The sequence below is a fragment of the Tachypleus tridentatus genome, chromosome 9, assembly GCF_004210375.1.
Source record: "Tachypleus tridentatus isolate NWPU-2018 chromosome 9, ASM421037v1, whole genome shotgun sequence".
In the NCBI taxonomy this organism is placed as follows: Eukaryota; Metazoa; Arthropoda; class Merostomata; order Xiphosura; family Limulidae; genus Tachypleus; species Tachypleus tridentatus.
Genome location: NC_134833.1, coordinates 154,446,318 through 154,459,159, shown reverse-complemented (window position 1 = coordinate 154,459,159; position 12,842 = coordinate 154,446,318). Strand labels below are relative to the sequence as shown.

The 12,842-nt window shown below is 34.3% G+C and overlaps 1 protein-coding gene and 1 pseudogene across 2 annotated transcripts in view; one reads left to right on the top strand and one right to left on the bottom strand.

The window, feature by feature from the left end:
* LOC143226706 (fumarate hydratase, mitochondrial-like) overlaps positions 1-12,842 on the bottom strand; it is a 69,057-nt gene that overhangs the window by 28,447 nt on the left and 27,768 nt on the right. The window lies entirely within an intron of this gene.
* Positions 3,049-11,055, top strand: LOC143226708 (cystinosin pseudogene; annotated as a pseudogene). The gene is made up of 2 exons (XR_013014716.1): positions 3,049-5,339; positions 6,945-11,055. The product of XR_013014716.1 is annotated as a cystinosin pseudogene (transcript).

Genomic DNA, 12,842 nt, shown 5'->3' with positions numbered 1-12,842 from the left:
TAATGTAAAGGCTTTTTTAATTTTGTATAGTATGCTAGACTTATTTTGTCTTATTCTTTGTTGAAGGATATTATGTATGATTACTGTAAAAAGAGTTATCGCTGGATATTAAGTATTTTGCGTTAAATGGTTATTATAATGTGAGATGTGACCTTTTTCATCTTGAAGAGTATTATGATATATTTTATGAATGTTAAAAAGCGTTTATTAATTTTCTGTCAAGCTTTTAGGTTAAAGGGTTTACAATATGATTTTTGTTGCTCAAGCTTCTATGTTAATGTTTTTCTGTGCTTACACCTACGTAAAAAGAGTTTCAATTATGTATTTTGGTGTTAAATGATTCTTACTTATGTAGCGTTTAGTGTTAGTTTGCTGTAACTGTGCTTTTTTTTTCACGGTTGTGACGTCTGTTTGCGTGTTTTCTTATGGCAAAGCCACAGCTGGCTATCTGCTGAGTCCACCGAGGGAAAACGAACGCCTGATTTTAGCATTGTAAATCTGCAGACTTACCTCTGTACCAGCGGTGTGGTGTGTGTTTTAAGAGATGGAAAAGAGCTCGTGCATATGTTAACCAGCGCAAATCTAAAGTTTATTAGTTTTAAAATTACAGTTAATTGTCAGCTTGAGTAGAAACCTGAAGAAAGGGAAGATGAGAAGTGTGGCACTTGATGAATATGCCATGCATTCCTATCTACTTGTATTATTATAGTGTTTATTCTAAATATATGTTTTATTGTGTATGTGCAGGTTTTGCGTAGCACATAATCAAAAAAGCTGCTAAGGTGACTTTGCTCTAAACTACCTTTCTTCCTTTTGTTCTTTTCAAAATTGATAAAGCATCTTCTGCTAAGGAATAATAATGTTTAAAACTACATGCTGTGTGAACTGTAGTGTCCTTCAACGGTTTTCTAGGTGATATCTAGGGTTACAGCCTACGTTGTAATGAGAATAACCAATCACGTGGTTAGCACAAGTCTGTCTGAGGTTAGAAGAGAAGATTTAGAAAAAGTGGTCATCCACAGTAAATATTACACACACGCCCACACATACATTATGCACACAATTTTGTTATTAATTTATATTACTTTATTAATTTTTTATATGTTTGTGGAACAAATATAATACTTTCCCAAGTTATTGTTTCCAATTTTACAAATTTGACGTTTGTTATTGTGAGCTGCATAAAATTAACATAATTTAAAAACTAAGCTCTCAGGCTACGAAAACGATATGTAACAATACTATACTCGAATTAACAAGGTCAGCATATGCTTTAACTGAAAAGTTCAGAGTTTGATAGTGTTGTGGTTCAGATTTCGTTACTATGCTGATCAAGGTTCTAGTTAGATGTGTGGTAACTAATCATGGCAATAGTTGGATCATGTAGTGACTCAAAGTTCATTCTTAAGTTGATAATGGTATTATTTATATCATACTAACGGATGCTCATTGAAACAGTTCAATGGCAAATTTCCTATGAATGATGATGAATAACTAAAATATGTGAGGTCAATCAAATCTATTGAATTATAGTGTATATAAAATATGATTGTCTCGGAGCCGTTTTCAACCATATTTTTTTCATTCTGCGTGTTATTTCAATAAGGAAAATTACATCGGCTTTGTTTTTAAGCAAGGGGGACTGGCTACAATATATTGCTAGTAAAAATATTTGGGTTTTAATACACTGGATGCATCTAGCACAATATAGCACTCAGTTTCGCTAAGTAATCGCAAGGATATTTTTTTCTCATTGGATGCCATCATTCCTTGTCATTTTACTGAGCACCAGGAAATACCACTGCTAAAGTAAGCGGTATCTGATAGTTGCCATTTCTTTAAGAAGTATTAAAGGGGAGGTGTTGAATTCAATTCAAATACATTATTTGATATGGTAAAATAAAGTTATGCATGTATATAATACCGGCATGAAAAGAAATATATATATAAACTAAAAACAACAAATACACATAAAACACATTCCTCTTTTCATTTGTTTATTCACTGTAGGCCCGACACGGCCAGGTGGGTTAAAGCGTTCGACTGGTAATCTGAGAATCGTGGGTTCGAATCCCCGTTGCACCAAACTTGCTCGTCCTTTCAGCCGTGGGCACGTTATAATGTGACGGTCAATCCCACTATTCGTTGGTAAAAGAGTTGGCGGTGGGTGGTAATGACTAGCTGCCTTCTCTCTAGTCTTACCCTGCTAAGTTAGGGACGGCTAGCACAGATAGCCCTCGAGTAGCTTTGCGCGAAATTCAAACCAAAAAGTACATCATTATACCTCGCATAACTTTCTGTACAACTTTCTATACAAATCAGTATAGGAACAAAGGTGACCGGGCAGTTTGTCTCAGCCCACTCGTCGCGAAAAGGCCTAGAAGTATATGCAGGCATGTTGTCAGAAAATGCCATGAACAAAGCTTTGTTTGTTTTGGAATTTCGCACAAAGCTACTCGAGGGCTATCTGTGCTAGCCGTCCCTAACTTAGCAGTGTAAGACTAGAGGGAAGGCAGCTAGTCACACCACCCACCGCCAACTCTTGGGCTACTCTTTACCAACGAATAGTGGAATTGACCGTCACATTATAACGCCCCACGGCTGGGAGGGCGAGCATGTTTGTCGCGACTCGGGCGCGAACCCGCGACCCTCAGATTACGAAGCGCACGCCTTAACGCGCTAGGCCATGCCAGGCCAACAAACAAAGCAAACAGCTCACTTTCAAACTAGATTTAGATGCTAAAAAAATAATGATACTGTTATCGAACACTATGTATATATATATAAGTTTTAGCTCATTCTTACTCATAGTCGAAGAGGACAAAATATTTAATCGTATTACCTTATGGGAGAAAGATTTTACATAAAAGAATGACAAATTATCAACTCCAGCAAATACTAATTATCAACAACTGATAAGTCGATTCTCTAGTCTGGTCAGTGACGTACTAATCACTTCAGAATAGCTCTCATGATTTATTAACAACTGTTACAATGTGTGTGTTAATGATATGTTCCACGTGACGTTCTTGAAAACAAAGATGTGCTGATAGGGTTAGGCCTTTTAATTTAGTTGCAAATCAAACATGTATGTAATTTAGATTGTTTCAGAATATTATCTTACATTTCTTTCCAATAACCATTTAACTATAATATTTGTTTATTGCTTTTGAAACTTCGCCAGAACTTACCTTTCTAAACACCTTAATAATGAATTTTCTTGTATGGAAAACTTATTTTTTGTGCGCGATTCTACCAACAGTGTTGGGTGGAAGTTTGGAAGTTTCCACCCAATCACTGCATTTCGAAGAAGGCGAATTTCGTCAGTTTTCTGTTCAACTTAGCGAGCCTGTGAACGAGAGTGTAACTATTTTTCTTAATTATGCCGATCTTTTAACAGGATTACCAGAAAACGCGACAATTTCTAACATAGGAGAAGGAGTTCTAAACTTTACCGTAGGAGCCAAAGGTAGCGGACAAACAACGATTCTAATCCATTCAAACTGTAAGTATGTCGATGATTCGAACGCGTTCATTCGAGTCTATGTTGCAAGGAATAGCGCTTTGGACATCGTGGCTGATGTTCTTGGATGGGTTTATTTCTTTGTTTGGTCTTTCTGCTACTACCCTCAAATATATAAAAACTGGAAACGTAAAAGTGTCTTAGGATATGATTTTAATTATCTGACAATACACGTTACTGGATATGTATCTTATTTGATTTACAATGTTGGTTTAATGTTTATAGATGTCGTACAACAGGAGTACAAAACTTTACACCCGACTGGTGTTATTCCTGTCAATAACAATGATTTTGCTTTCAATATCCATGTCATGTTCACAGCGTGTGTTATCATTTTCCAGTGTTGTTTTTATGAGCGTGGAAAACAGACATTATCCTGGGTTATCATCACAGCACTGACAGCTCTCATCATTGGGTTATTCACGTTCTTGATACTTATATCCCTAGAAATTATTAAAAACCAACCTTGGTTGAAATTACTTTATTATTTCTCGTACATAAAAGTGGTGTCAGCTGTGATTAAGTATGCTCCCCAAGTTTACCATAATTTCAAACGCAAGTCCACTGCAGGATGGAGCATTGAAGGGGTTTTACTGGATATTGTAGGTAGTTCTCTGAGCATCGCTCAGATGTTTGTTATTGCTTATAATTACGATGACTGGAAATCAATATTTGGAAACTTTGCAAAATTTGGACTAGGACTAATCACAGTTACATATGATGTATTGTTCATGGTTCAGCATTACTGTTTATATCACGCTAAAAGGGAAGAATACGAAAAACTATCTTAATGCTCCATACTGAGCTGCAGGAAAAGATAAAGCCTACAATTAAAAAAAAAACAACAACTAGTACAATTTCAAACCTAACTTTGATTATTTTGATTCAGGTTAAATTTCTAACTCCCCAGTATAAAAAAAATTGCAAAGAATCACTATATGAATTCCAATTTTAATCAAAGTTGTGATATTTAACGTGTTGGAAATGGTTTCATTTAAGTTATTATTTTCTACTTATAACATGACTTCCTCTGCGACAAAAAATGGATTCATTTTTTTCAGGAAATGTTTTTCGATACATAACAAGGTTTATATTTAGTGCTAAAAATTACTTTTTAATAATAATTCACAATTTTCAACATCATGTGTTTTTATAAATATTTGTAATATTCATTCTGCTAATTTATATATTTTTTATTTTTAAGTTGGTCAATTTGAGTCGCTTATTACTTTTCCATGAAATGTTCGTGTATGTTATTAATTACTCATAATAATATTGTAGTAATCATTGTTCGCGCAGGTGTAAGGTTAAAAAAGAATTTCTCGAAAATGAATAATAATCTGACTGCAGCGCCACTATCTAGCAAGATCAGGATTTGTCTACACACAGTACTTGTTCCATTTTGATTTAAAAAGAGAGAGAGAAAGAAAAGAAAAAAGTCTTATCACAATGTTCAAAAACTTTTTTATGAAGGAGTTAGCACTCACTTATCTACAGCCTTGCCTATCTTTTTTTTCCTCTTAAAAAGTCCATATTTACAGATTTTATAAGTAATAAAGCAGTCAAAAGTTTACCAAGAGATTTTGGTACTCTCAGCTTTTAGGAACTCGACATAGAGTTGTATCTTTAACACTGAGCACGCATTTTGTTGCATGAGCCTGTGACAAGGGAAATCGATCCCCGATACCAACACAGGCAACTTCCAAAAGATTTCTGCTGCATGTCTACAGTTATCAACAAAATAAATTGCCAGATAGCTGAATTCGTTACGCCTGTTCAAATCGACAGGAGAAGGGGAAGCCGCCTCTTTTCACAAGTAAGTATATTCTTTTCGCTAATTAGTGGATAATAAAGTAATTAAATACAATAATTACGAATGTATGATACATTTACTGTATATTATCACTGACAATGTACATTGACTCATTGTGTAGCCTAGATGGGGACTGGCATGAGTAGGCTATTCTGAGATCTATGCTTATAAATAGGAGTAAAAAAGAATTAGGTTCCAGTCCCTACCGCTCTCTAGGATGTATGAGGTCCCTTAAGTTGTTTATGCTGCCTGGGACCCTAAGTATAAACTATGTTTGACATGTCAAGATACTCTTGACGACGAGAAACCCACTTGAAATAAAAATGCATCTCAGAACAGCTGGTATGGGTTTTAACACTTTTACTGATAAGGAGAGAACAATGTTTCAATCTTTCTAGGTCATCTTCAGGCTAAGAAAGAGAAAGTTTACAAACTCTACCTTTGTTAACCTGAAGATATAAGTCAAGATATCGATCATAAAACATTTATGATAAAGATTTAATTAATTTTAAGCAAAATATTAAAGTTTAAACTTCATGACATTATCGATAAAAATCTGTCATTGTATAAAAAATATCAACTGTCATTTCTGAGTCTCACATTCAGTGATTGTAGTATGGTTACAAAGCTACTAAGCAATGGTAAGCCTTTAAAAGATTGACTAACATGAGCACACGCCCCACCTTCGTCTCCCTGGTATCCACGTAGAATGTCATGATTGCAATTGTAACATGTTGCTTGTGAGGAAAAAAGAAGAAGGGAGGGGGTTAACATGTGAAAGTCGCTTGCCCTATCTGTGGTCTGAGACAGAGACTCATATGTACGTTAGACCAGGTTGCGTAGACTTGCTTGCTTTAAAAAAACAAAATTAAATCACTGCAGCTCATTTCCTTTCGTGCTATCCTTCCAGACCCTGCGGGTTCGCATCCTCGTCGTGCCAAACATGCTCGCCCTTTTAGCCGTGGGGGCGTTATAATGTGACGGTCAGTCCCACTATTCGTTGGTAAAAGAAGACCCAAGAGTTGGCGGTGGGTGGTGATGACTAGCTGCCTTCCCTCTAGTCTTACACTGTTAAATTAGGGACGGCTAGCGCAGATAGCCCTCGAGTAGCTTTGCGTGAAATTCAAAACAAACAAACCTTCCAGCCCCCCACTTCTCGTGCACCTATGGTTATTTAACTTATTCTACTAAATATAAAATTATTATTATCAAGGTTTTCAGGTGGCAAAATTTGCGCTTAAAAGATAATTTCGACCGAAAAAAATCAGAGTGATATAGTTTAACTGCATAATTAGCAAAAAAAAATGCCCTAAAGAGACTTAAACATGACCATGTTTTCTATAAAGATGTTAATTTGATTGTTATCAGGTTTCTTCTAAACAGTCGCGACCTTCTCACAAAGTGGTTGACAAATATCAGTAGAGAAAATTCCAAACTTGCTACAAACCGTGTGAGGTGATTACTTCCTCAAGAAGTATTATGACACAGTTACGTTTACTATATGTCTATACGAGTAATCATGATGGTTTTCTAGGACTTTACAGTTATAAATATGTGTTTTTTTTTTTTAATATTTCATTTACAAATTAATTGCTATTGGTATTTCAGGCTTTCCGGTGATCATCTCTTCATTATTCTACTGTGCCCCCTGTGTAAAATTGAGACACAAATAAGTGCTGCAAAGGAACGCCGATATGACGACTTTTCACGAAACGCTAAACTTTATGTTGCAAGGTCTTCCAATCACAATTGCTACGTCAACCCTGTCTCCCTTCAAAACAGACAGGAACTTTTGCAGCTGACACTTCAAGATTAACGTAAAAAAAAAAAAAAAAGCTTAAAGTATAAAAGCACATTGTTTTAAGATTTGTAGTACATACTAGAAAGATTTAGACATTTGGGAAATAAGGAAGTGAAAAAATTTCAATTATTATCTGGAGAGTATAGGTTTTTTGTTTTTCCTAACTTTACAGCTAAACAGAAGATGAAGAGACGAGACGCAACAATATTCAATCTTTTACACAATGCTGAGAAAATGCGAAAATATTTAACGATGAACTTCGCGAAAAGGCTCACGGTAGTTTTACAGTGCTTTTGCGCACGTGTGTTTCTTTATGTTTCTTAGTTAGTTGTCTGTTTTGGACGCTATCTTGGACTCCCGAAAAAGTTTCTCATCAGTTGAGACAGGAATGCGCACTCTGGTGTAAAAGATACAACTCTATGTAACTCGAATAATTCAATTACAAACTGTAACGAATGGTGTATTCAGATTAGATTTATCATCGTTATTGGACGAGAAATTTATACTAATTATAGTGTAAATCAAAGCAACAACTTGTTTATTTTACACTTAATCAACCCTAAGTTATTTTACTTGTGCAGATAACAGCTGATTTGCCTTAATCACGAAAAGTCGATTTGCCTTATTTGTCGTACATTTCTAATGTAACTTTACCTACAGGATAGCTTACAGTTTTAAAACTACGACATATACTTAGACGTCGCCAGCTTTAAGCTTAAAAATGTCAACTATGTAGGCTAATACTATTTGTGTTGCATAGTTTCCTCTTACGTTAGTAAATGTAATCATTTTAATTTATTATTTAATATTTATTTAGATATAAATGTGATAATTTAAAATTACCAACAACGCTGCCTAACCGTCGCGATTTGTTGTTGAACCCAAAGTAATGCATTTTCAATGTCCACACACCAAAAATATACTTACACTGTGACAAAATAAAAACTAGTTCTAAATCTGTCATTAAGAGTGCGTCTTTGTGATTTAAAATTTATTATGCCAAAATTTCACGTTTTATGATTATAGCTCTTTCTTCTTAATTGTAGCCTGAATGACAAATCACATAGTTTTTGCACCACAGAAACATCTGTTTTACATGGCTCAACTCGTAATCTGAAGGTCGCAGGTTCGAATCTTCATTATACCAAACATGCTCGCCCTTTCAGCTGTGGGAGCATTATAAATTTCGATCAATCCCATTATTCGTTGGTAAAGGAGTAGCCCAAGAGTTGGCAGTGGGTGGTGATGACTAGCTGACTTCCTTCTAGTTTTACACTGCAAAATTAGGGACGGCTAGCGCAGATAGCCCTCGTGTAGCTTTGCGCAAAATTAAAAAACAAACAAACAATCTTATTGTTGTAACTGATAATTCAGTCGAACGTCTCCTCGTGCTAAGACTCTTATGATTACTGACAATTATCTCAACGACATTTTATAACGTTGTTCTCGCTGTGCCAATTCCCATTAAATTATCTGGTACACATAATTCATAGTCCAGTCTATTTAAAACTACAATAGCCTAATGTATTTCTTCCCTTGACTTTTCTACAAGCTTGAACACCTGTACACGACTGTAACAATGTAAATTGTTGTAGGTCTACGTTACAAATGACGTTAAAATCTCTAACAATTCAAGGATTAACATCAAATCAACTTGTAAAGAATAACCTGGAATAAATGGTTCACTGTACTATCTTATTTAAACAATAAGAAAACAACGTCTGTCTGTCTCTTGAACTATTTTTCAACTCATTCACCTGTCAAACAATTATTCTGCATTTAGAGTTTCGTTTCGAATGTGCTAGAATACTTGACACAAAATCTTTAAAATTTCTAGGTCCGTCTGAATGTTATTATTTAAGGCCAGTAAATAAATCTCAAAGGTAAAAATGTAGTAGAATTCTAGGCGGCAACAAAATTTGTCTTTTGAGAAGAAAGCGGTATCCATTCACGTAATGTTTGATAAAACACTATATTGTTTCTTTGGTGATTTGAAAGAAAAGTTTTTTATTATGTATTTTACCATTATAGAATTAATAAAATATTCTATAAAAATTAATGTATACTGTATGAAAGTGAATGAGGATTCCTTTCTGGCATGATGCATTGTTAGACTTATGTGATACCTTAATTTGTTTTGTTTTTTCAATGCAATTGGAAATCTTTGTTCGTGAAATTGTTTTATGAGTGATTTTCTAATTCATATATGTTTAACTCTTATTTTGTTTCACAGTTCACACTCAGTTACGAGTCTCTACTATTTTATAATGTTAGTATCATACTAGATTCCTTAAGACTTCAATGTATCCTATTTCTTGCATATCAAATTTTTGGTCAATTATCTCGTCTTTATAACGATCTTTATGTTAATCATTTTACCTTTCATTATCTTTATTTTCCACTGGTGCCTCAGTGGGAAGTTTATCTACTACATAGCACCAGATGACGTACGTCAGGTACACAAATAAATATTAGAACATACACGTTTGAAGTTATCTATATATAAAAACAAACAAACGAAAAAAACAATATATTATTTTTTGTTTGAGCCTGACTGTTATTTTTCATTACAAATACAAGTACCAGTTGGCCATCTTTTCGTGCAAAAATTCTCTTACGTTATTAAAATATGTATCGTGTACTTTAAAACACTTGTATAATTTTGGTGACTTAAGCCTAAATCTTAAACAGTATCAGAATTCTGACGTTGTTGGGTATAACATATGAAATTGTTGCGGGTTTGACCAGAAGTTTCACTAGGTGCTTAAGATTCGGGGCTTGAACAGCCAAAAATTTTGGGACTTTTCGTCGCTTCGGTATGATGTAAATCATGGTTTTCTATTCTGACTTTTCAAAAACACCAAATGGATCTGGGGAATTGTGATATCAAATCGGGAAACGAACCCCGTGTGCCAGTGCCTAGCGACGCCTCTGGGATCGAATACCACTGACTTTAATTTTGACTATAATTACTGAAATATTTGTGATATTCAAATAAAATTAGTAACTATTGTTGAAAAAAATTACAGAATATTTATCATTTTAGTTATATATCCTTATACGAACGTGTATGTATTCATTTTACAAGAGAACTGAACATGCGAGGGTAATTACATTGCATGTGTGTGTGTGTGTGTGTGTATATATATATATATATATATATATATACACTTTACTTTAAATGATCTAGAATTAAAATAAACGTGGGAAAGAAGTATCTTAGCAATGCTTTAAAGTTTAAATATGAATATACACAAATATATTGTCTAAATTATATTATTCCACGTTATAAGCCGTTTTAAAACATTAAAAAACTTTGGTATGTGTACAAGTAAAAAAAATTTAAAAACACTTAAAATATGTAAGATGTTTGTAATAAAAATGTGAAAAAGGCGCGACTTACACTGACGGTTCTTTGTTTATTTTATAAATACAAGTCATGCCCACGAGTCTACAGTTTTTGAAACAAGTCACAGCCTAAACACAGTATTTGTTCATCTGTTTCAATCCTCTCACCCACTAAAAAACGCATTGCTGCGAAGCTGGAACAGTGGAATTTAGATATAATGTTCAAGATAAAAATAATTTTAAAACATCAAATCATTGCCTGGCATGGCCAGGTGGGTTAAGGCGCTCGACACGTAATCTGAGGGTCGCGGGTTCGAATCGCCGTCGCACCAAACATGCTTGCTTGTTCAGCTGTGGATGCGTTATAACTTTACAGTCAATCCCACTATTCGTTGGTAAAAGAGTAGTTTGGCGGTGGGTGGTGATGACTAGCTGCCTTCCCTCTTGTCTTACACTGTTAAATTAGGGACAGCTAGCGCAGATAGCCCTCGTGTAGCTTTGCGCGAAATTCAAACCAAAAAGTACATCATTATACCTCGCATAACTTTCTGTACAACCAGGCCACGCTGGTCGTTACTGTACTTGTTTTGTTTTGTTTTCTATATATCTATCATAAATGAGTTATCGTAAAATTATTTTAAAATTGTTTCGTCTTTAATTGGTTCTTTCCCTTTATTTATAATAAAATTCACTTACAAAAAATAGAAGCCTCTCTTGAAACCATTGGCCTTATTATATTAGTATTATGAAAAGTTGGTCAATATTTTAGTATACTAAATACACAGACTAAACAAAATGAACTAGGTCATACAGGGAAATTTTAGCACATCAAGATTGTTCGTTGTTCTTGCATGTCAGTTCAAACACGTGCAGCTGTCGAAACGAATTGATCTAAACACTCCACAGGCCGTAAGGAATACGCTGGAGTGAGTTGTAGCAAGTGACCAAGCAACTCGTGCATCAGGTAACTTGGTGAGAAAATCACTTTCTTTAAACAACGTGTTTGGAAAACTGGATTTTAAGTTCAATATTTGTTCCATAACTATTGCAAGTACAAGAGAACTGTGTTAATCTGTTGTGTATCTCCATTTGCTTCATAATTTCCGAATCCACAATGTTCAAACTTCACATTCTTTGTATGTGATTCTCTTTGAGTATTAGAAAACAAATATTGTATTTATTACAGTTTTTATAATTGTATAAAATTTTATTATTTTAATTAAATTTTCTCATAAAAAGTGTTGTGCACCGGCTGTAGGTTTTTCAAAATCTTATTCCAATTAACCTACAAAATAATCAAACAAGGTTCTCTGTAGTTGTGGAGTTGTTAAAAGATATTTTAGAAATAAGGGAATTGGTGTTGTGGAATGGCCAGGTCAATCACCTAATATCAGTCCGAATGAAAATTTATGGGCTGAATTAAACCGATTAATGAAAGATCGGAAGCCAAACGCGGAAGATGAATTTTGTTGAAGTATTCAAAGAAAGACGGTGGTCAATCACTCAGTGACATCTGTACAAACTTATTACAAGTATTCCACGTCGATGTTGCAGTAGTGAAATTCAAAAGAATGTTGACTAAATATTAACTTGTGAAACTGACTTGTGTCATTTTTAGTTTCATATTTACGTTTGATTATTATAGGTAAACTTGTTTGATCATTTTGTAGGCTAATTGGAGTAAGAAGATATAATAAACTACAACAGTTTGTATGAGAATATAATAAACTACAACAGGTTCACAACAGTTTATATGCAACTAAAATAATGAAAAGTTCAGGTACTTACGAAAGCCAGTGTTAAAATTAGGACTTGAAATCATATTTGAACAATCTCGCCCAATGCGATCTAACACCATATAGTTTTTACATACTTTTTCTGTTATATAATAAAGGACATAACAAATTAACAACAGGGGCAGGTACATTGTTTTGGTCAGTTTTCTGTAGTTCGCAACATTATAGTTGTTGTTTATACAGTTTGTTGTTAAACACAATTTTACACATTCAGCTATCTGAGCTGTGCCAACTACGAGTATCTGAACAACGTTTTTAGTAGCATGATTCCTTAAACTCACCACTGAGTCACTGAAAGGCAGAGTGATTTAGTGCTAAATTGTATAGTACTGGAGCTTTACCATAATGTATCACGCGTGTGACATCACTAGTAAAGTAGAGATTTCATATTAAAACCCTAATTTCAGTATTTTTCAATCATTTTAAATAATAAAAATATATATAAGCAGCGCTAATTACTGGAAACTCCTTAGATTCTAACCTGAATACCCACATAGTGTAAAACGTAAACATACAATTCAACTTTCTTTAAATTAAAAAACAAACAAACTGGGCGCCTCA